The sequence below is a fragment of the Tiliqua scincoides genome, chromosome 1 (genome assembly GCF_035046505.1).
Source record: "Tiliqua scincoides isolate rTilSci1 chromosome 1, rTilSci1.hap2, whole genome shotgun sequence".
In the NCBI taxonomy this organism is placed as follows: domain Eukaryota; kingdom Metazoa; phylum Chordata; class Lepidosauria; order Squamata; family Scincidae; genus Tiliqua; species Tiliqua scincoides.
In genome coordinates, this window is record NC_089821.1 from 210,636,425 (window position 1) to 210,661,552 (window position 25,128).

A 25,128-nucleotide genomic window follows, 5' to 3' on the forward strand; every position below is an offset into this window, starting at 1 on the left:
TGTAGGGACTGGTGAATGTATCCCAGTCCCTGCAGCCCGCCCCCCCAGCAATGAGATCCTGGGGATCGCATCGTTCCCTCCCCTCCCCTGCAAGGACTTACTGCAGTTTCCAAATTCCCAGACAGTTTGAAAACTGTAGGGTTAGGGGAATGACAGTGCAAGGGCAAGCCTTCTGTGTAGGAGCATCACAACTATGGAACTCTCTTCCAGGGACATTAAGAATTTCTCCTTCCTCATGACATTGGGCCTCAAAAATTTTGTCTTCTGTCAGGTGCTTAGATGATGTGCATTTGGATGAACTGTGTTTGAATGTGCTGGTGGTTGCCTCCTGTGTCTCTGTATATTGTTTGTGACTATTCCCCACTTTTTAAAACTGATCCCCTGCTGTTTTTACTAATTGGTGTACCTATTCTTGCATTCACTATTTTATTTATTGCATGCCACATTGTTATATTTTTTGTGAAAATTGTAAACCGCCTTGAGCTTTTGCCATGGCATAGGAAAGGCTGGATATAAATTTCATAAATAAGTAAGTAAGTAAGGGCCCAATTCTATCCAACTTCCCAGTGCCTGTGCAGCTGCAGTGCAGCCTGGAGGTAAGGGAACAAACATTCCCTTACTTTGAGGAGACTTCCATAACTACCCTCCCACCACAGGATACATTGGCACAGCTACACCATTGGCATGGCTACACCAGGGATGGAAATTTGGATAGGTTTGGGCCCTAAGTAAGTAAGTAAATGCTATTCTACACTGTTCCATAGAATCAGCTACTGCCTTATTCTGATATCATCCTATGCATGTTGAAACAATGCCCTGAGATGTTATTCTGAACAGCACAGTATTAGCCTTCCCTCTTTAATGAATACAAATCAGTCCCAACCCAAGGGGAATCTCGATGCCCCCAAAAGTCCATCATTTGGCATCATAAGTGAAGCACTAATTGGAAACAGTCAAACCAAGGAAATATGGAACTGTAGCAATGAATCTTGATGGCAGGCTAACTATCAGAGCATTAAAGCATGTAACTTTCCAGCAGCTTCCTCCAGAACAGCATGTCTCAATGCATGCTCCTAAGAGCCCTGGGACTCCCTTAGACCATTGTCAGGAGTGGAAAAGGACTCCAGAGATGTCAAGGTTTGAGAAATGCTATTTTAGAAGATTATTAATTTTTATTCCTTTAGTTTATAGAAGAAGTTTAGGAGACTATATGATGTGATAGACTATACTAGGTTAAACTTGAAATCTTAAAGAGGGCTAAGCTTTAAATCTTAATAGTGAATAGTTGTGTTTTTTTTAATGAATAATAATGCTGAGGCAATAAGATCAGGCAAAAAGAAATAAAAAACAGTGAATTATCCAACCAGGAGTAACCTCACTGTCCCCAAAATTCCCAATCTTTGGATTGGGATTGCAACAGTTTGCAATTCAGCACTCTGGATAGTTCCCATACTGTTTATTCAAAGGTGAAAGTGCTGTGATCCCACAGACCCTAAAGCAGTGATTTTCAATTTTTTTACATCTCGTGGCACACTGGCAAGGCACTAAAATGGTCAAGGCACACCATCAGCATTTTGACAATTGACAAGGCACACTGTGCTGTCAGTGGGGGCTCATATCCCCCATCGTCCTATTGATAAATGACCCTCTCCCAAATTCCTGCGGCACACGTGGGGACCATTTGTGGCACACCACTGTGCCACGGCACAGTGGTTGAAAATGGCTGCCCTAAAGATTCATTCACACTTATTCCTGCAACTAGCCAAGTGACAACTATGATTCCACACCACCCAGTAAATATTTGAATGCAAGAACCATGTGGGTGGGTTGCTTGCATTTCTATCCATCATTTTTTCTATCCGTCATGATCTATCTATCATTTCTATCCAATTGTTTTCAACTGAGAGTCCAAACAATTCATGCAGAGACTGCCTTTGATGTCACTATTAAGGAAGAAGATTGCTTCTGGAAATAATCAGGCAAATCATTTCTTTGAAGTAGATGAACATTTTTAAACATTTGTTTCAGCCATGATATGATTCAACTCCAGTGAGATTCATGCAGGTAGCAGTTCTTCATACAAGCACCAAGACACTGCAAACAATCATCTCTTGTTAAAAGATATTTGATTAGTCACAGATGATCAGGACAAATGAATCATTTAAAAGGCTACACTTCCTGCCGTTCTGTTTTTCAGTGCCATGCTGGAACAATGGTTTCAGTGATGACTCAGAGAGGAGAGAGGCTAAATGCTGTCTTATCAGCTTCATTGCTTGATTACACTGAGTAATACTGATTCACATTTATTTCGTTTTGTAAAGGAAATGATGGCGCAATATCAAATAATGTTTTTTCTTGTCAGAAGTGTTTCTCCCTTTTTTGGTACTCTGAAGAATGAACTGGAATATCTATCAAGAGTAGCGGGCAGAAGTCAAGAAAAGTAATACAGAAATAATAATCTGAGTAGCTAAAGAAATACATCTTTTAGTGGGCTAAAAACAGAGAGGGGGTCTGCATGAAAACAGTGTACTATGCAAAGATGTGAAATATACTAGGTTGAAAGAGTCTGTCTGCAGATAGCATGTTTCCCATTTGTGATGTAGCTTGATTTGACTTTTCTCAGCTTTGCAGCTGAAATGGGTGATCGCCATCCTTTCATGATTTTCTGTTGCTGTATGTCATCAGTATAATAAATGTTTGTTTGAGTGCTAAATGATCACACTGTTAAGGGCACAGTGTTCCCATGTAGAATATAAGAGCAAACCACATGAGTCAATGATTTCTGCATTCTGATAAGCCCACACAAGGCTTTAGGGAGATCCATTGCATGGCCATTCTTATATGGTGCAGCAATCCCTCCCCTAGTAATGTAGGGTGAAACTAGCTGGCCAGACATTTGGGAGCTGAGTAATTTAAAAAAAATCCTGTTATTCGTTCACTTCTCTTGTTCCCACATCCTCAGTGGCTCAATCTGGGTCATGGGTTGCCTTCAGGGTGCTGAATTTGGATTACTTCTCTAATAAAACATTGCATTAAGGGATAGGACTGACTTATCTTGGACAAATAATTTTGGCTGTAGAATCAAAGCAAAGTAGCAGAAAGGTTTATAGGTCAGGGACTAGAAATCCTCCACTGAACATAACTCTGAGGATCCTTGATAGCACCAGAAAAGGGTTATTAAGGTGGCAAACATATACACACTTACCAGGGAATACGCCACGTTGAACACAGTGACATGTCCTTCACAATCAGCATACATAGGACTGCACTGTTAATAGTTGCTCAATCCTATCCCCCACTATGCTGAAGCTTGCAGCTGCGCCATGGAGACACACGCTGCCTGCTATGGTGGTGGTGGTGGTGGGGGGAGCTGATCTGGAGGCCCGTGGGAGATGGGTGAATATCTTTCCCTTACCTCTGCATAAGCCCCTATGGGTCTTATGAGTCTATGGGTCCTCTGAGTACTCATAGTCCTATGAGTTCTTTTATGGGTCTCATGGCCTATGGGTCCTCTGAGACCTATGCCAGCTATATAATTGGCACAAGTCTGATAAAAGCCAGGTGCTGGGATGAGAAAATGGGTGATAAGATCACCCCAAATGCCCCAATCCTATGAGGGCCCTGCACTGCTGAAACTAGCCTTCCAGCAGGACAAGGTCATTTGTGGCTGTTGCAAAATGCAACACACCATTCAGTGCAGCTGAGCTGCTGCCACAAGCAGCAGGTGGCTATGGCTACACTCCAGTGGTCTAGACAGGAGCCCAGGTATTGGTAAATCTACACATGAGGAGGAAAAGGGCAGGGTGAGTGGAACAGGGCAGGGTGAAAAGGACTGGGGCAGAGAATGGGGTGGGGAGGAGGGCAGATAGAGATCAGGACAGGGGTGGTTTCAGTAGCAGTCAATACCCTATTCCCCTTTCCAGCCTCGATCCACAGTCCCTAGTCCACTCAGACTTGCAGCTGCTAAATTGCTGGTGCAGGTTCAAATAGAACCATTTAGGCAGTGGAGGCTTACTTGTGGCAAGGGGCGGGGGAAATGTTCCCTTACCCAGAGGAGATGTCCAGAACTACTGCCCTGAAGGATACAGCACATGCTTCAGGGCACAATCCTGACAGCCCCCTGGGCCAGCACAAGTCCCTTGCACCAGGAGGGACTTTGCGCCTCCTCAAGAGTTGACTGGGCCGGTACACATCCACATGTCAGCCCACAGAGGCTGAATCCAGCCTCCGTGTCAACTTGTGGAAGGAGCCTTGTATCAGCCAAGCTCAGCTGATGCAAGGCTCTGAGGTGGGCGGGGAGGAGGCAGGAGGGAGGCATTCCAGGACAGGCGGAGGGCGGTCCCAGGGTGGGCAGGGAGCAGGAGGCACAAGTGGGACCTGGCAGTTATGCCGGCTCCCAACCCCCATTCCCAAGCAGCGTAAAGCGGCTTCAAGCCACTCCACTCTCTTTGGACTTGCATCTCCTCTTGAGGTGGAGCACATCCGAGGAGACCCATTGGGGCTGCAGTGGCTTACCTGGGGTAAGGGGAAGAGAGACTGAGCTACTGTGGAGCCCTAGTTTGTGCTGGATACAGTACAAGCCTCCTGGCCTGCCTGTTCCAGTGCAAGAGAGGATTGTGCTGTCGGTGGCGCAGTTTCATCGGTAGGGGGTTGATAGGATCAGGCTGAAATACATGTAAGAATGGTTGTCCCAGAGAGTCCATAATCTTAAAAATGTCCCCAAAAGAACAAAAATGGAAAAAGATGCAAAATAGCCTCCAGCAAGCAGCCACTGGGAAAGAGGCTATGACCAGGTGAATATTGACAGTTGCTTCCTCCTTGCTAGGTATACAAGAGCCACCACTTAAAAGAACAGTTAACCTTACAGCCCAATCCTATCCTCTCTAGTGCTGCAGGATGAAGCAGCACCAAAATGGCTACCACTGCATCCAGTGGGGCCAGGGAGACCATCAGAGATCTCCTTGGGGGAAGGGGACTTTCATTCCCTTCCCCCAAGGAAAGCCCCAGGCCCCATGATGGGCTATTTTTCCAACTATTTTGCCAGTGCAGAATTGAGAAGCCCTGTGTTGCAACCCATCATGGAGGATGGGGACTGGTGAAGGTGGCCTCTGCCACTCTTAACCCCCTCCTGGGCTGGTTCCTCCCCCATCTTGACCTCCCCCACCCTTGCCCCACCCAGCACGCCTCCCCCTGCCCCCCAAAGCCACACCGCAACCTGGAGGCGATACCTACAACCAGCATCTCCTTCTCCTCCTGACACTGAAGCACAGCACCAACTGGTGCTGCCTCAGCAACAGCGCTCCCTCTACTGTAGGTGCTGCAAACATGCTTTACAGCACGTTTGCGACACCCAGAGGTGGCAGTAGAAGCGGCTGCTGGTGCTAGAGCCTATAGGATTGGGCTCTCAGTCCAGTTAGCAGGAAGCTAACAAATGGATGAATTCTTCACATTAACTAGGTTTGTAAGGGTACAATTATCCTTATACTTGTCCTTTTTGGTATCTTAATAAGCATACCTATTAATCCACCTTGATACTTAGGCTGCAATCCTAACCAACTTTCCAGCTCTGACGTAAGGGCAATGCAACTCAGAGGTAAGGGAACAAACATTACCTTACCTTGAGGAGGCCTCCATGACTGCCCCTCAACTGCATGATGCAGCACACGCACCAGGCACAGCTATGCCAGTGCTGGAAAGTTGGTTAGGATTGAGCCCTCACTGAATTAAAATCTGTGTCAAAACACACAGTATGAAAAAGAAAGGGAAATCTGAATTTCTTGTGGTGATCTGTGTGCTTTGAAGGCGCACTAACAAAGGAGTAGCCACTGACTTCAATGAGACTTACTGCCATGCAAACGGACATCTTAAAATTGCAGTTATTGGTGAGGCTGCTGACTCTTCCTTCCATATTAGGTCAAAACAGCACATGCACTTCATATGGGCAGGATTTTGCAATAAAAACAACAACTTTTTTACAACACCTGCAGAGTCCTGCTAAGAGACGATATTTTATAATAATCTGAACAAGACAACTTATTTCTCCCCCTCCTCTCTCTCTTTTACTAATTAAGAAAAATGGAGCTTCTGTTACTCTAATACTATCTGCTTCAGTATGTTGACTCTGAAGTACATAGTTTAAAAATAAACTGGCCTTATTTCACTGTGGCCTCATTTCAAACTATACGACCAAATGCACCTGAGAATACAATCGTTCTCACAGCAGAGTTCCAATCTGCTGTGGAACTACATGGAGACCTCAGATAGAGGGGAAGGGAGTCACCTACCTCATACTCTCCTTGCCCAGCAATATAGTGGGGGGGGGGGACGATGACAAATTTTTACTGACCCTCAACAGACTTTCCATTTGAATTGTGGCAGGTGTTATTAAATCAGACTTCTGCTAAGCCTGAATATCAGAATAATAGATCGGGCCAGTTAAGGTGACAGGTGCTTAGGTGACAATTGTCAAAATTTAAATACAGGCATGTCAGACTTGTTTCATACAGCAGGCCAAATAGCATTCATGATGCCTGCTGTGGCTGGAAGTGATGTTATTAAGCAGGAAGTTACATCAATAATCAGCTGATAACCAGAAAGAAGCACTTTGTTCTCACATGGAAACTCATTAACTGCAAATGACAGAAGAGAAAATATGCAGATCTTGATCCTATTTTCAAGATATGGAAGAGCCAAATTATCACATAGGCCACCCTTTCAGCAGTGACACCTTGGCACAGCTCAGCAGCTGAGAGCAGCTGATGGTGGTGCTGGGAGAACCCAATTATCACATGAGCTAGATACAGAGCTTCTGAAGGCCATATCTGTATGTTTGACACCCCTGATCTTGTACATGCACACAGAGAACTTGACAGTACTGACTCAGTGGGAAATTCTACACATGTGAAATAGCAATTGCCCATTGCACACCTGGAACATTTTCTGTCAGAGAACAAAACATGGATGCTGTCAGGGCCTGTGTGGAGCTAGGTGTGGCAATACCCAAATAGAGGCCTCAGGTCTTTGAGATCAATTTCTTGAGCAAGAAGCATCTGGTATTGCTTTGTTGACAAGGCAATGGCAGAAGGCTAGGCTCCTATCATTTATATCAAGCCTAGAAATCTCCAGGCTTCACATTGCCTACCAATTGTAGGGGCCAAAGGTTCACTCTTGGGACTCTGGATCCAAGAACATATTGCTCATAGACCCTCATTAAACTAGGCTTCAGTTTCAGACCCTCAAGCTCCTGCTTCAAGCCTCAGGATCCCCGATTGCTGCTCCTGTGACTCAGAGATCCATATATCACTACAGCTGCACAGAATTTTGGCTCATTTATTGCAGAACTGAATAAAAACTTGATATTAGAGGTATGATCATTCAAATTATGGCTTAGCGTGACTCTTTTAGGCACCCAGACCTTTTCAATTGATTACTTATTAAAGCTCTCTCCCTAGAAGATATGATCTATACTGGCAGGCAAGATATTTTTCACCTCTAAGGCATCAAATCATCATGTCTGTATTAATTAAAAGCTATGCCATTGCAAGGGAAAAGCCCTCCAAAAGATTTTGTCTCATAATCTGATTATGTGTTTCGCACTGACAGAGAAGCGCTCTGCTTAGTGATGTATGATGAACAGTGTTTAACAAACATTTACACGTTATTTGGGGAAAAGATAAAATGGAGAAATTGAATTTGATTCTTTAATAATTCAGACAAACAAATGAAGGAACTAAATAATGTAATGGGGTATATGCTTATCTCTTGGCAATAAATTGGGAGGATTTGGAAAAAAAATGTTTTCCTTTTAAAACTGAGAACTCAGTTCATAAAAGTCTGTGTGTGTGTATGAACCTGTGTGCCTGCATGTGTACATATGTGTTAGAGATGTGCAGACTCTCTCCTGATCCCCTCAGACTAACTTAGAAATGATATAATTTCTTCCTCTCAGGACAGGAATTGAATCATTTTCTTAGTGATTCCCAGGCTTAGAGAAAGAACCAAGCAACTCTCCATGAAGGTAAATAGAATGCCAGAATGCTTCCTCAGAATGCCAGATGACCAAGTGTTGGGAGAGTTAGAAGAGACAAAAGAAAATATTGATAGGTAATTAATATATGGCCATGGGATTATTGCATAATTAATCTGTGGTCTGGTCTGGATGCCTTCAAAAAGGGGCTGGACAAATTTCTGGAGGAAAAGTCCATCACAGATTACAAGCCATGATGGGTATGTGCAACCCATGGGTTTTAGAAGTAGGCTACCTCAGAATGCCAAGTGCAAGAGGTGGCACCAGGATGCAGGTCTCTTGTTGTCTTGTGAGCTCCCTGATGCATCTGGTGGAACACAGTGAAATACAGGAAACTGGACCAGATGGGCCTTTGGACTGATCCAGCAGGGCTTTTCTTATGTTCTTATGTTATGTTCCATCCCAACACATACTCCCACCTTTACCTAGCAGTCTGGCAGTGGAAGAAGCAGCACTAGCAGTGTGCAGAGACCAGGGAAGAGAGACTGCAGAGGAGATTCCCATGGTGTGTGACTTAGTGCAGCAAGTTAGGAAGAAAAGGGTGGCAGCCCTTAGGGCAAAGACTGTAGCAACGGATCGAGAAATATGCCCAATTCAAAATGGAAGGAGTGACAGGATATGTTTATAACAACAGGTATCAGCATATTGTAAAATGATATTTTAAGAAAACCATCTTTTCCATGAAGCCTTTGGCACTACTTGTTTTCTCACTGCAACTAAGCCTACATACATGCACATTCCTAAATACACGCACATAAATAACTGCACATTCTTTCTCATCTTCCCTGGCGCTAATCCATTGACTTCCTCAGTGGTTTCCCTTTAGTACATTTGACATTGTGAACCCCTCAGAGTAGGGATCTGTCTTCTCTTTTATGCAGAACTGCCATGTGCATTGATTGTGCACTACATATAAAATGGTTAATATTGGAGGTTGATACATAAAAAAATGATAGTACGGGGATTTTAAAATGTTCTTTTACCTATAGGCTATGACACTTTGAAATTGTGAGTGAACAATGGCTTTAGGGAGCAAGCTGAATCTTGATGCTACAACTGTGTTGCACCATTGTGGGATCCCGTCTCCCCCCCAGTGGGGTCTACAGGTGGTCTGGGGTCAACTCGCAACACTTTCTACTTACCCCGCTTCGGAAGTAGCCACAGAGACAGATGTCTGTCTTGATCAAGCCTGTTTATTCAGGTCAAGCACTTCACATTCTCTGTTCCTTCACAGGGAAGTGTGTCTTGCTCACAGGCAAGGTACAAACCACACAAGCAGGGAATACAAAAGTCCATTAACTATAGGTAAGTCCACAGAATCAAGGTTAGCCCCAGAGGCCTTACCTTCAGTGTAAGCAGAGCCAGGTAAGATGTTGGGACTTTAGTAAGACCATCAGCCTTGCTGCCCAGAGGTTACAGGGTGACCCTGAGGCTGCATGGGGTTCAGCCCCTCAGCTGACTACTGAACGGTAGCAGTGGTGTCCCAGCCCAGCTTGCCTGTCTGCTGCTCTGGTTCCTCTGTCCATGCCCACTGCATAGGCATCGTGAGGTCTCCCTGAGCTCCCAGGTGGTTCCACACCCCTTTAGTCCTCTGAGCAGCTCCTTCCTTGGGGATCCTCCTCTGATTGTTGGTGAGAGTCTGGGCTGACCTTCTATACAGAGGAGTAATTCCTGCCCTTCCAAGACTAGGGTCCAGTACTGGTAAGACAATAGATCTGCCTGAGCATTCCCAGGCCACCCTTGTGGAGTCTAAGGCCCAGGAAGAACCTCTACCTCTGGCTGCTGGATTCTTTATGAACCCAGCAGCCTGCCTGTCTAGGTCCACCCCTTCTGGCCATGTGATGTTGGAGCCTACTCCCGAGGAGGTCCCCTGCCTGGGGGGTTGTATCCCGGTAGTACTCCCACAGCTTCCCTCCTCCTGATGAGCCCCTTACTCCCAAGGAGCCCTTTACCCTTGAGGAGCCCCTTGTTCTCAAGTAGGCCTGTGTCACCTGGGCCCAGCCCTGATGACAGACTGCCTATGGATACTTTGTCAAAAGTATGTAATATTAACTTTGGGGATGATCCAGTCCTTCTCCAGATCTATCCCTTGCTTGGTACACATGGATTGGTGGCCTACAACCCATGGATGGAGGAGAGGACTAGATTACTAATTGTTTTCAGTTGCATGCCTGCCATAGACTTTCCTGGTGCAAATGCCTCAGGCACCAGTGTAATGGAAGATCAGAAAATCATCAGGTAGATGATGTGGTGTTGACAGTGATCCCATGTTTTGACAGCTCTGGGAAGGGCACGGCTAGCTCCACAGCTGTAATCAATCAAGGCCAATGGAGACTCTGATGGATGCCTCAGCTTCATTTGACCTTGATGGGACTTTGAATGGACCTGGACTAGGTAGTTCACAGCTGAGCTGCATCTTGGACGTAACAAGGGGGCTACAGGAATAAAAGGCAGCTTCAGAAGGAGCAAGGACCCAAGAGAGGTACCCCTGACCCAGACCTACAGAACCCAGATGGACCAGAACCTTCAGGAGAAGGGGACTGAGGCTCCGGACGGGGGTGGAAACTATGCTTCCGGTTTGCCTGAAGCACAGTTTATAGCACTGGGGAACCTCAGAGAGGTTTTCCTAGAGTGGGAGGAGGTTCTGCGAGGCTCTGTGAGCTTCTGGTGAGTAGGAGGAGCAGATATCTGCATAGGCAGGTGGCAATAGCCCGTGGGGGGGGGAGTCATCACGGAGTTCTGCTCTGTGTGTGGGGCTGTGGAGGAACACAGCTGATTGTTTTTCTAGAATGTAACTAGGAAAGTTAGTTATCTTAGTGCTAAAGCTTTCCCTAGATGATGATTGCAATTTTTCAGTATGTAACTTTAATTTTATACTTGACAAAATGAACTTTGCATACATAATGGTGATTTAACTAACGATTATGCATATGCAGCTATGGCAGAGGGATTCCCCATAGGTGCACTGACATCAGGTGGCTCAGATACATCCAGGGAGGTCTCTGGTTCCCATGGTAACACATCAGGAGTGATGGCCTATCCGGACTGTGGCAAGACCTGATGCTGGTTACCAGGAATCAGTGTGGTGGATGCTGAGTCAGCCAGGCGGCGGCGCATCTGGTGCACATGACGGTGGAGAGTCCAGCCGTCCAGGATAGCAACCTCGTATGAGACAGGACCGGTGACTCTTATGACGGTTGCTGGGCTCCACGTTGGACCATTTGCACAGTTCCAGACATAACTTGGTCACTCGGGCTGAACCCACAAATGGCCTCTCGTCTCTCAGAAGTCAGTGGTCTTTCTGAAGTTCTGTCTGGCGCAGGATGAATGCTGTCAGCATCAAAGTCTAATCTGCTGGTACTCTGGACCCCAGTCACCTGGATGCTGAGAGGATCAAACCACGCAAGACCGAGGGGACTGGTGCAATAGCCCTTGATGACCACCAGATCCAGGAGCCCATCAAAGTGTTTCTTACCCGCACCCTGAATGGGGATGTGGTTGCCCTGAAAATATGTAAGCAAAAGTCCAATCAGCTTGAGGCTGGGGCCCTTTCTAGGGCAAAGGCGCTGAAAAGTCTCTGTAGAAATTATAGAGAGCGCTGATCTGGAGCCCACTTCCATTACGCAGGGAGACCCTTGAATTTCTACAGTCACATGTACCTTTTCTTTGATTGCCAAATGGATGCTCTTGATGGGGTGTACTGAAGTAGTGTAGAACTCTTCCTAGCTTACAGACCCCTGAAGAACGTTCTGGCTCCAAGCCCAAGAAGGCTTACTGCAACAAACACGGGCAATATGGCCCCTCTTTCCACAGGCCCAACAAGTCACATTGCGGAACCAGCAATTCCAACATTCATGTGGTTCCCTGCAGCTGGCACAAGGACCCCAGCTGGAGACATCGAAGGCTTGCCAGGCCCCAGGTCTAGGTCAATGATTCCTGGCGATCATTGCGTCTCGACATACCTTGATTAATTGGTAGCATCTCCCCTTCTTCCAAACGGCCTGAGGCCATAACTACATGATACAGCCTCATGCCTCGGCTTTTTGAGTTGTGACTGGGCTGCGAGAGGCATGAATCTCCCTTGCTGCTACTTCTGCTTTTTCAAACGCCAGCGCCTCCTCGACAGCCTCTTGAAAGGTCAGCTCTTCCTTCACAAAGAGCTTTCTCTGAATCCTTTCCTCCCGGATGTCACATACGAACTGGTGGAGAAGCATTTCTTCCAGGTCTTCAAATTCACATCTTCGTACAAGATGACGAAGCACAGATACGTAAGCTGGAACAGACTCACTGGCAGCCTGATCTCGCTTGTAGAAGGCATGGCAGCATGCAATGTGGGACGGCTGGGGCGAGAAGTGATTCTCCAGTTATAACTGGTAGCCCTTGATTCTGCTGGTGCCACAAGATTCTGGGTGATTTCAAAAGTGGCAGAGCCACAGACGCTGAGCAAGTTGGCCCGCTTAAGGGTGGCATCTTTGACTGCGTTAGCTTCAAGGAAGAACTCAAGATGTTCTGCATAAGTGTCCCATAGCTCCGGGGACGCTGGATCAAATTCCTCGATGTGACCTCAGGTGGTCATCGTGGCCGCTCAGCAGGCTTATGGAAGCAGGTCCTTCTTTCTTCATCTGGGCAACAATTCCCCAGTGATAAATCAGCTCTTGGTTCTAGCATTGTTAAGCATGGAGGAATCAAATCCCATCCTCGTCGCTAGTGTTATATAGTGGGTCCATGCAAATAAAGGAAGGCATATAGATAACAGCTCAATATGTTTATTCCATCTTCAGAACAGGACCTGGCAATGAATCTGACACAAGGCAAACGCCCCTGTCTTTTATACCCTTTAGCTCCGCCCAGACTCCCCATGATTGATGCAGTTGAAACATGGTAGGATTTTGATCCATCACCCGATTGGCCAGCCATAAGTCTGGGCCAATCAGTTCTGCAGGATTTCGATCCTGCCTAACTTGCATACATAATACACTGTTAAGGAATGCATGCATTCCTGGGCCTGGTGTGTATGGCTTTTGGGAGTAGTGGACACCATGTGCCCATGTTAATGCCCTCAGCATGGAAAATGTAAGATCCCAGGAAATTTCTGGGCCCCCTCTTTTGGCTCCTGGGCCCCCTTTCTGACCCTGGGCCTGGGTACAAATTACCCCCTTCCCCCCTCTCCTAGGCCCTGCACCCCACTACCAAGCCAAATTCATTATTCAAGAAAATTGCAATGATAAAATTAAACCTAAAGTTTTAAATGCTATTTCCTTGTCATCCACTCTGTGATCATTCTTTAAATACCAGGCCAGTATGATAAAAGCAAATTTGCTAAAACCTGCCTGACCAATTGACTTAAAATACTTAATCTACAAGAGACAGCCATTTATACTATCAGTCACCTTGGAGTCTAGATGAAATCATTCTTATCTGCAGGGAATCTGAATGTCATGTTGCTAAATCTGCTGAAATGTCTGTCATGCCATTCTCCATAACTTCATCAATGCCTCTCCCTTTTCCTTAATGTTATGCTTTACTGGTATTATTGAATACGAGAGGGTGACTGATGCTCTGATGTCAAGAAATGGCTGCTTTGCCTTAGGGCCGCCAGAAATATGCCAGCTGTGGTCATTAAAAAAAGTCAGTCCCATGAGCAATATGCCACCTTGGTCATATGAAATCATCAAGAATCATGTTGACTTTCTTCCTGTTAAGGGTGTCATCTCACTTAGATGAGCACAAGGCACTCTGCATTCTGGCACGGCCTGAATCATAGGCCAGCCTTGTGCTGTCAGTAAAGGTAATAATGCAGGCCTGTACACATTGTCCTGGGAGTAAGGCCCACTGAACACAATGGGATTTACTTCTGAGCAGACGTGCATAGACTTCTGCTCTAAGTTTCTCAGTTGTCTCATAAGATACATAAGGTGTAATCCTGTTGGCCCTACACATGTAGTATATGCAGAATTGTGTTATAGAACCTAGTACACCCCACGTTTTGCTGCTGAACACCCCATTCTCTTCCCACCCCATTCTCTGCCCAATTGCTTCCTCTCCCTGCTGCATTCCTGCCACCCTCCTCCCTGCATTGACTTACTGGCAATGGGGTTTTTCTTGGGGTTTGCTAGTGGGCAGCCATGAGCTGTTTTGTGCAGATCTCTGCAGAATGATAGGCTGCCTTTTGCAACCACAATAGAGCATGTTGTGCTATTGGAACCACAAGTTCTGGTGACGCAACATGCCCATAGGATTGGGCTTTAGGTTTTGAAGATCAGAATATTATTAATACTAATAGTGTATTATTTATTACATTCATAACTCAAGTTTCCATCAAGCTCAAGGCAACATTCATGGGTTCCTGGGGGTGAGGGGTCCACACATCCAAACACTGATCTAGACTTGCTTAGCTTCAGCAAAGTGGCTGTATCATGTCCCTCAGGTAAGTCCTAGAATGCCACCATTCCTATCTTTTTTACTATTCTTCCCAATTTTTTCTTTGCACTGCAGTGGAAATGTGTACCAAAGAGAAATTAGGGTGGGATTCAAATATTTCTAAGAACATAAGAGTTATCTTGTTTCGTCAGACCAAAATTCCATCTAGTCCAGCATTCTGCTTCCAACAGTGGCTAGCTAGATGCTTCTTGAAACTCACTGTGATGAATTCACAAGAACCCCATTATTAAATGTTTTGGAAACTTTACATAAAACACCTTTCCTGTACATAACTAACTACTATACACCAAATGGAAAGTGAAACTAGCTGAAAGCAAGGGCTTTGCCCCACTGCAGTGGTTCCCAAACTTTTTTGACTGGCAGCTCCCTTGACCTACTGAGTCATTGGCTGCAGCTCCCCACTAGGACTACTGTCCTATACATTGTATATTGGGTTTTTTGTGAGGATTCTGCAGTTCCCCTGGCTGGTTTCTGTGGTTCCCTGAGGAGCCACAACTCATAATTTGGGAACCACTGCTCTGCTGGATTATGTAAAATACCTGTACTTTATTGCAATGGAACATCACTAAATCCACAATTGCTTACAACATATATTTCCCAGGATATAACTCTTACAAGCAGGGCATGAAAACAATAACTGTAGGCAAGACAGTTTGCTTCTTATAAGAGCAACAAACAAACATTGGTTTTCCCTTTTGTTTTAGTTATTTTCCCTGGGGCACTCATAAATGAGCATTTCTATTCAGTAAGGCCATGATTCAGAGAGTTTGCTGTGATCACCTGCTGAAGGAATGGAAGAATCATCACCTTTAAGGGAGATGAGTTTGGGAAAGGGGAACAGTCATTCTAAACAGGTGATTGGTACTGTCAATGCTGACAGTAGTGGCCTTCTTATAGGCATCCAAGGGGTGCAGAGATGAGTGTGCAGTCATTCAACAAGATGTGTGCATGTATTTCTTAGTTGAGGCCCCTCTGACTTTCAGAAGGCAAGGGGTATAAGAGGTTGCTTTTGAACAGAAGAGATTCAGGAGCATGTCTGCACATAAAGAGCACATTCAATGCTCTGGATTTGAGCCAAAGGCTCTTGTGCCCAGATATATGTGGGATAGAGTTGGTTCATACATTCATGTGCCTCATTTGATTTATCTTCACTTGATCACCAATAGCAATACAGGTGAACCATTCTAAGTGAGATATTAATGTTTTATTAAGTATCTGTGATGTTCCACTCAAATATGCAAGATATGACAAGGTTGCATTCATCAGCAGATGAAAATGCATCTGCAGATCCAGCTTTAATACAGGCAGATGAATATATGAACTAACTCAGCAGTGAGGCATAGTGTCTGCCATGATATCAAGCTATACGAAAGTTATGTCTATGGTGTTACAATATATCTTCATTCCATGACTGCAGTACTCCATTCACACATGCAGGTCATCATTTTTTCCAACATAATTTACTGTTGGAAATTCCTGGTAAAATCAGCAGACTTGCTTTCAGTAGCCACCTAGAGATTGATGCTGAGCTTTGTGGCTCCAGACCAGTTCTTTTGGTTTGGGGAACCTAATCTTGAAACAGGAAGATATCAGCCCAAAACATTAGAATCAGTTAACATCAACAATTTCAAGCCTTTTCTGTCCTGAAGTGCCTGGCACTGTGTCATTCCTCATCTCTCTCTCACACACACACAAACTTTAAAAAATGCAAAATATTGTTGAGTTACAGAATAATTTTAAATGAAGGCATAATCAGTCGCCATTAATACACATATGGTCCTTTCACACATAACCATTTATGACAACGAAACTGAGTTCTGCTGTTGGAAAATGGCTGCTAATGGACTGCACAGTGCTCTGTCAGCAGCCATTTTGGGGGTGCAGCTGAAGGAGACAACAGTGCTCCCTGTTCATTTCTGGACCTGCTGAAGCAGGAAAGGCAGCAGTGAGAGGGGGAAGAATGGGGTGGGGAGTGAACAGAGAGGAGTGAAACTAAGAACATTTCTTAGAGCCCCGCTGGATCAGGCCATAGGTCCATCTAGTCCAGCTTCCGGTGTCTCACAGCGGCCCACCAAATGCCTGAGGGAGCACACCAGATAACAAGAAACCTGCATCCTGGTGCCCTAACTGGCAGGGAGGGGGAGGAATGGGAGTGGGGAGGCTGCAAGAGGGGGTGGATCCAACAGTGATGGCACACACCAGACCTTTTTCACAGCCTTCCTCACCCCTGTTCTTCTTGGCTTTGCACCAGCTAAAGAGCTGGTACAGGTTCAAGGAGACCACTCAATAAGAGTGGGAGGCTTATGAAGGGGTAAGGGGAGTTTTTAACAAATATAATTAATTAGGTCAAATACAGTGTAAGGAATGAGGCATTGAATAGGAAATTTTCAAAAGAAAGATTCAAATATACCTATTAGATACATCCAGTCTAGGCTGTAGAAGATGCTTACTATGGAGATCGATTTTACAAAGAGGATGAAGTCTGGCTTCTGACAGTTTCTTCTTCCTTCAATGGTTGTCATCTTGACTTTGGGGGCTATCCTTCACCCTGGAAATGAGAGCTGTAGCCTTTACAATGAATTTTAAATTTCTCCGACTGACATCTACAGAGTTGTCTTCTTCCCTGAGAAATGAGCTGGCAGCTTGGAAGTGTAATAACAAGTAAAATAAATGAACCTCGCTCCAAAGGCTTTAAGAGGCCTTTGGAAAGCTGCTGTTTTCAATAGGGGATCAGAATCGTTTCGAGCGTGAGCACTCTTAGTCTTGTGTAAAGCCAATGGATACTTCAAGAAACGTTACTCAGCTGCGAACACTGCGCTTCAAAGAAGCGGAGGTGCCTTGGCATGGAGTTGTCTTAAATCTGCCTGGCCCAAGTGATAGTAGCACTTCAATACACCTAAGTAGGACATGCTCTAAAGCGAAAATGGGTCCCGCAGGGAGACTGTGAAATTTTTCCGATTTTCCAGCTCTTGACTTTGGAAGAGCTTCACTATTCAGTCTGTCCTTGGCAAAATTTCACACTCTGTGAGATACCACCTATGAAATCATTCCTTCTGCTCATTTCAGGGAAAGCCATTGAGAGAGTTCACTCATCGTATAGCAAGTCATTTGGCTTCAATCAAAATTCCTCCAACATTTTGCTCAAGGTGGAACCTCTTCAGATTTGCTTCACATTTTACTCTAAGTGCACCACATAGGACTGTGGAGAATTCTATTCTAACCAGTGGCATTGCTGGTGCGTTCCCTCCCTGGTGGATGTCATTTGCTTCCCGGGGGTGCAATTTGTGGCGAATCAGATGCAAGTGCAGGCGAGAGGACCCTTCCACCTCCAAACATGGCCCAGAGCTCCCTTTGGTGGGGGCCTTGGTGGCGTGCCTGTCATTCCCCTGCCCTGCCCTTCCCTGGGGCATGGCACCACGAGTGGTCCACCCCAATCACCCCCACCAGCAACATCACTGGCCCTAACAAATTTCATGAGTTCTATCACAGTTTTTTTTGCTTCCTTTGAAACTCTTCCCATGTTTTGTCTCAGAAGGAATCTCCAAACATACTTGAAATTCTGTTTTGGACAGAGTTATTGTGACAACTGTGTGCACAGATCTGGAAGCACCTGCTCTTTTGGGAAAGAGCCAAGTGACTCTTTTCATATCCTGTTCCACTTCCATGGTATGTGGCAAGGGTCAGAAGAGAATACAGCACTCCTGCAGAGTCCAGGCACCCCAGAGTCCCTTGGAGAAATCTTGTCTTTTATTGTACCCCCAAAATCGAGATTTACGTACAGGCTCAGGCATAGGCACCCATTATTCTAGAACTTAATTTTATGTATTTATCTTCAGATTCTAGCCTGCTTTTCATACCTATCAAGGCAACCCTTGATAGGTATGAAAACCCTTGATAGGTATGAAACCCTGGGGGCTGGGGATAAGAATAGGCCCTCGGTTTGGCTGTACTTGTCGTAAGAGGCGATTAAACAGCCACCGGGTAGATGGGACTCGTCAGCCTGGGAAGGCAGCTCATTTGAGAGAAGGAAAGCTCTGATCCCAAACCTCCACTGCCTTGTGGCTACATCCGGTTAGGGAAAAGGCTTCAGGAGTCAACCTCGAGGCAAAATCCGGAGCCAGAGTCCCTGAGGCAGTTCATGGCTGAACACAGTCACGTTCTGGCAACTCCTGCGACGCCGCTGGAACCAACCGTATTGGCCTCTGCCTTTCCATTGGACCATTTCAGCGACGTGGAGAGGGGGGATTTGCTGCATGGGTAACAGTCTATCCTCCATATCTACTTTACCCAGGCTTCACACACTGGAGAGGACACTCTGTTCTAGAACCACCATTCAGAGCGTGACACCATAGTCTTCCGAGACTGAAGGATGCCAACAAGAAGGCAACCCAGGGTAGCTTACAGAAAAGTAAAATAAAGCAACAACCAAAATGCAACCAGACAAAACAGCAGCTAAAGAGGCAATATAAAGCCAAATGAAACACTATACCCACACCCAATGACTCTAGCATGAAGAACTGATTTCCACAACACACTCACTATTCTCAGACATGAAAGACAACAGGGTATTATTAACAGTATTTATATACCGCTTTTCAACTAAAAGTTCACAAAGCGGTTTACAGAGAAAAATCAAATAACTAAATGGCTCCCTGTCCCCAAAGGGCTCACAATCTAAAAAGATGCAAAGGAATACCAGCAGACAGCCACTAGAACAGACAGTGCTGGGGTGAGGTGGGCCAGTTACTCTCCCTGCTAAAAAAAAAAAAAAAAAAAAAAGGAGCACCCACTTGAAAAAGTGCCTCTTTCCCAATTAGCAGGGGTAATTGTGAGCAGGGTAGGGGTAATTAGCAGGGTAGGGTGAGCACCGCAAGGAGTCTGCAATTTTTATTGTGTATGTACAGAAATGTGCAATGGTAGTTATTGCTAATTTTGGTAAGTGGTGGAAGAAGAGTAATTATTCTAAGTATTAATACAAAAAGTATGATCTTGAATGTGAGGGATAACTTGGGGAAAGGGGGGGAAAGTGCTTTATTGTGTCTCATGTGCAGGGCTGGTGTCAAGGCTATTTTTCACCCTAGTCAAAGCTAACTCTTTGAACACACACCCTCCCCAAAAATTGCCAACTTCAGTTTTCAAAAGATGTGACCCTCAAAGTACTGTGTCCCCCTGAGGTCTGCAGCGTAGGCAGCTACCTACTTGACCTAATGATAATACCAGCCCTGGCTGTGTGAATGTGACCTTCTGTTTCTTACTTCAAGTGTCCATTCTGCAGCCATTGCCAGATGTTTTCTTTATCAATTTCACTATTGATGCCTTTCAAATATTGCCCATCAAGTTGTTTTCCTTTCCAATTGTTGTTGTTATTTCTTTTTTTAAAGATCCATCTTGCACTTATTTTTCTATAGAAAATCAAATCAAAAAGATAACGACCCATGTACACTTGCTTGGCCACCTTTGTTTTAACTTGTCACAAGACATCACAATTCAGCTGCAGAAAGAGACGTATTCGTAAGAGATTTCCAAAGTCTAGGATTGTGATCTAGAAGTTATCGCACACAGCTCTACAGGTTCAAGAGCTGTTATTTTCTGAAGTGGCTTTCGGCTAGCAGGGGAGAAGAGGGAGTTCTGGGAATCCAAAACAAACCAAAGTTGCGTTTCTATTTGGAAGCTACTCCTTGTACCCAGATAATGAGTTCTCTGGGGAGAACTTCCTCTCTAAAAAAGCAGTGCATTGGGGAGGGTCAATCATGGGCTACTCTGCACGCAAAGCTTTATGAGAGTATAAAAAGTCATAGTTATCAAACTGTGCTATGTAAAAATAGCACATGTAAACTTACAAACTGCGCATGTAAAAATAAACAACATAGCACTAAAGGCTCATTAGCACTTTTGTCTTCAGCAGACATACAGAAATAACAACGATTAATTGTACATTAAGTGCTTAGCCTATGGCAAACCCCTCTGTGACTTCAGGTTCACAATAGTCTTGAAAGATCATGTTACAACCCAATCCCAACTAAACTCCCCCACTGATGCAGCCATGCCAACAGAGCATACACTGCATCCTGTGGGAGGGAGTCCCGTAGGCCTCATCAAGTTAAGGGAATAGGACCCTGGCACATATCAGCGCTACCGGGATCCACCTGCTCCCTTCACGGTTGCACCTCCTGCCCCCCCATCCCTGCCCACACTCCCTCGTTCTTCCCCCTCCCCATTCCATTCCTCCACCCACCCACTCTACTGGCTTACCTGCACTCCTACAGGTAGTCAGCAGAAGCAGCAGGCCTCCATTTGCAGCAGCGGAACCACCACCATTCCACTGTCATCAATCCCACATTTCTGATAGGGGTGTAAATTTTTGAAATAAAAATTGCAAGTGAGCAACTGAAGCTGAGGAATCTGCTGCAGCTCTGATGAAAACATTGCTCTCTGCTTTAAAATATGCACCTACACAGATCATGCCGCCTCTCAGTTTAACGTAGCTTACTCAAACCTAAATATTGCCACGTTGTAATTGCTTGGGCTCTCGTTCCTTTGTGATCTTTCTTGGCTTGCCTCTTTCCAAGGGATGAGTTTAATGCCGGTAATACATAGCATTTATAGCACTTCATAGACATTATTACAGGAAGCCCTGCAACAATCCTATAAAGTAGGTCAGCATTATTACCCCTGATAAGGAAGAATGGATGAGAAAAGTGGCTTCCCTATGGCATGGTTTTAATTAGAAACAAATACCCCACATAACTCACAGCCTAGTCCTATGCATATCTACTCAGAAGCACATCCCATTTAGTTCAATGGGACCTACTCCCCAGTAAATGTTTAGAGTATTGCAACCTTAGGCTGAAATCCTATGCACATATACCTGGGAGTAAGCTCCACTGAACTCAATAGGGCTCACTTCTGAGGAGACAGGCATGGGATTGTACTGTTGTACTGTACAGATTGTAGTGTTAGGCTCTGTACTGAAATGATGTATTTAACTGGATGAGAACTATTAGGACCTAACTAGGTGTTACATAAAATGCACAGTATGGCCCAGTGTTTTTGTTGTAAATAGTGCCAGAGAAGAATCATGGCCCTCCCCCCCCCCTTTTAGGCATTCTGCCCCACCATGTTTCTGCACCTGATTGTGTCTCTGTAAGCTATTTTAAACAGGGACACTTTGTTTGAAAACTAGTCATAAAGCTACCCTGCCCCCATCATAGTTCTGCTCCATTTTATGCCCCCACCCCAGTTTCATGGGTCATGTTCTGCATTTTGTGTATCATATAATGCAACCCAAACTCCAACTGTGTTGCTGGAGGATATTGTCATAAACCACTATAAAACTGTCTGGTTCTAAAGGGCATCTTTGATGGGACACCCATGTGCTCTGCCCACCTTTCCACTTGTACACCATGTACTCTTCACAGCTGCAGAAGGAGGACGGGGTGCAAACAAACCAAGACAAATTATGACTCTATACCCAAATGCTCAAAAGGTCACTTCTCAATTTTCAGTTATAGAAAGGGGCACAGTGTTCCTGAAAGATGTGTTTGAGTTTTAAAAGCCCTATTTATGGAGTCAGGAGGTGGAAAAAAAAACCCAACAAACAATCTTCTTACGTTTGGTTGCTCAGGGTAACTATCAGACAGCCTCTGTTGATACTATTCATGCGAGCTTGTTGAGAGATTTAATGGGGATGGAGGTTTCTAGGACACAATAAAGGAAGTAGTTAGGAAACTCCAGCTTGAAGGGACACAAAAGATTTAGAAACATTCTTATCTCCTCTCTAAATATCAGGAAATAACAAAACTGTTTGTTTTGTTTTTATGTCCTTAGTCCCGTTTGACAGCCTCCTTCAGCCCATAGAGCCTCCTGCGCAAAGTCCTGAAATGAAAACAGTGCATATTTGTCATGCTAGAGATTCTTAAAAAAAAAAAAAAATTACTTCCTAAAGGACATATATAGAGACTCTGAAATTTGCTGTAACAATCTCTATACACTTTGAGTTCCTCAAAAAAGCTGTCATCCCCCCCCCCCAAAAAAAAAATATGGAAGCACTTTACTACATTAGAAGAGTTGAAAAGCATGTGCTGTGTACACTGAGAAGTGGGCATAGGTAACAGCAGGACAGTCATGTCCAAAACTGGAGGGCAGCCCATTCCAGGTGTCTGGGAGAAGGGGAGCAATGGCGACGACACTCTATATCTTGGTACTGAGCTCAATACATACTCTTCTGATAGCATTTGTATGAAACAGGTGGTTTCCTCAATCAAATGTTTGCAGTTTGCACAAGTCAGGGCTCCAAATCACATGGAGGCACTCTGTGAATCCAGTGCCATCTTTTTTTGGTCAACCAGGAATTATGGCCAACTGGCACATCAGAACAGGGAGATACAGCTAGTCAGCATGCTCTTGTTCCTCCTCCATGCATTTGTTGAATGTGGGAGTGGGAGAGGGCCAGTGGGCGTTGTTTCAACCTGTTGGATATATTAAGTTCTGGTGAGTGCACATTCCCTACTACTGCAAGATTAACATTCTGTGTGAGGAAGAAGGATAGCCTTCAACTCACCTTGGCCCTTAACTCTTCAACTAGTGTTGCTTTGGCTTTCTTCTTTAGAAGTTGTGGGAGGAGGGCTCTTCTATAATTCTCACACCCTTGAGTAAAGTGGGTGAGGCACTCATGGCTTGCTTTGAATTGGCTTAGAGAATTTCCCAGATGTGGTCTTTTTCCCATTCTCCAATGTGCATGAGGCAGAGGACTGAGCTCACACCTGATTGGTGTTTGATTTGGTCAGAAGTGGCATGTGGCCTTCGTTCCCAGCTTTCCACAGCTGGTAGAGATTGTTACTCAGTCTATTCACCCTGTAGAATAGTCTGAGATTAGCTGGCCACCTTTCAGGAGCTAGGTAGGAATATTTTGTTTCATGGCTTTTGGTCATGATTATTAACAGTATTAACAGTTAATATCTGTTAATAATAACAGTTAATATTAATGATTGGCAGGTATAGTGCAGGGCAGAGAGTAGGATTAGGGATTTGCTGTCTACTCTGAGGTAAGCAGCAGAAGGAGAGCAAGAACCAGTCTCAGGAGGTTGTCTGACTTGGGGATGCAGGTGGATGATTCATCAGGCTTGAATTGCAAGGTCTGTCTCAAAGGTTGTCAGGCATGGTGTAGGTGGAGCAACTCGGCTCCATGGATCGCCTTTCTGGGGGTTGGTGTTGGGAAACTGGAGTCACTAAGTTGCAACTTCAGGTTGGAGCCAGGGTGTTGCCCTCCAAGACATGGTAGCTGTGTCCTCCAGGGTATGTGCCCACACTTAAGGTAGGATAAGATGGTCCAGTTAGGACCTGCTGCAGTAATGAGTTCACTTGTTAGAATTCAATACATACTGACCATTTCATTCCAAGTCTCCTTGTCTCATGCCGTTTGTGGTGGGGTACCTGGGCAAGATTGGTTTTATAACAATTATATACCACTTCCAGTGAGCTTCATGGATGAGTGAGGATTTGAATCTGGGTCCCCCCACCCCTATGCTGACACTAACTCAGTCATTTTCAACCCCTGTGCCGTGGCACACTGGTGTGCTGTGAATGGTCTACAGGTGTACCGTGGGAGTTTGGGGAAGGGTAATTTATTAGTAGGGCTATTGGGGAATGTGAGCCCCCCACCAACAGCATGGTGTGCCTTGTTAATTGTCAAAAAACAAATGGTGTGCCTTGACAATATTCAGTGTCACTAGGATTCACGTCACCCAGTGTGGGAGGCCTGTGTGTCACCCCGTGTAGTGGGCAGGGCAACACCCCAGGTGGGCGTGGTGATGTACCATCGCCCCGCCCCCACCGGTTTTTGGCTGTACCTTTTGTTATAACACAGATATTTCAATGTGGTTTGTTTCATTGCATTCTGCATGAAAGTATGCAGTGATTGATATAGAACATGATGGTCTTATTCCTCCAAATTCTGATTTTAGTGATTTTGAAAACTTGTAGTCTCACACACACCCACCCCGTGACAACTGACTAACAACTTATTGCAGCAGTTCTCAAACTTTTACCACTGGGACCCACTTTTTAGAATGACAATCTGTCCAGGACCCATTGGAAGTGATGTCATGGCCAGAAGTGATATCATCAAGCAATTAAAATAAATAATTATAAATAAATTAAAATAATTAAATAAGGGGGAGCCAGTCCTGTTCCACCAAGTGAATCTACTCTGAAGTAAGTCCTATTGTGGCCAATGGGGCTTACTCTTAGGAAAGTGTGGGTAGGATTGCAGTCTGTGAGCCCAATCCTATGCATGTCTGCTCTGAAGTAAGTCCTATTGCGGTCAATGGGGCTTACTCTTAGGAAAGTGTGGGTAGGATTGCAGACTGTGAGCCCACTCCTATGCATGTCTACTCTGAAGTAAGTCCCATAGTGGTTAACGGAGCTTACTCTGTAGTCTGCCTGCAATAACAACCCCCCAAAAAGAATCAGTGGGCTCTTTGGCCCTCCCAGTGCCCAGTTTAAAGTTCTTCTGTTTCAGGCACATCAGGATCAGGACCCTTCTGGTGTCCTCACATTCCCCTTTGCCTGGCCTGACCAACAGCCAAGGCATGCCTGCCTACTTGCAAGTAAACACAACTGTGAGGCTGCTTTGCTTTCCATAAGGCTCCATAGACTGGGAG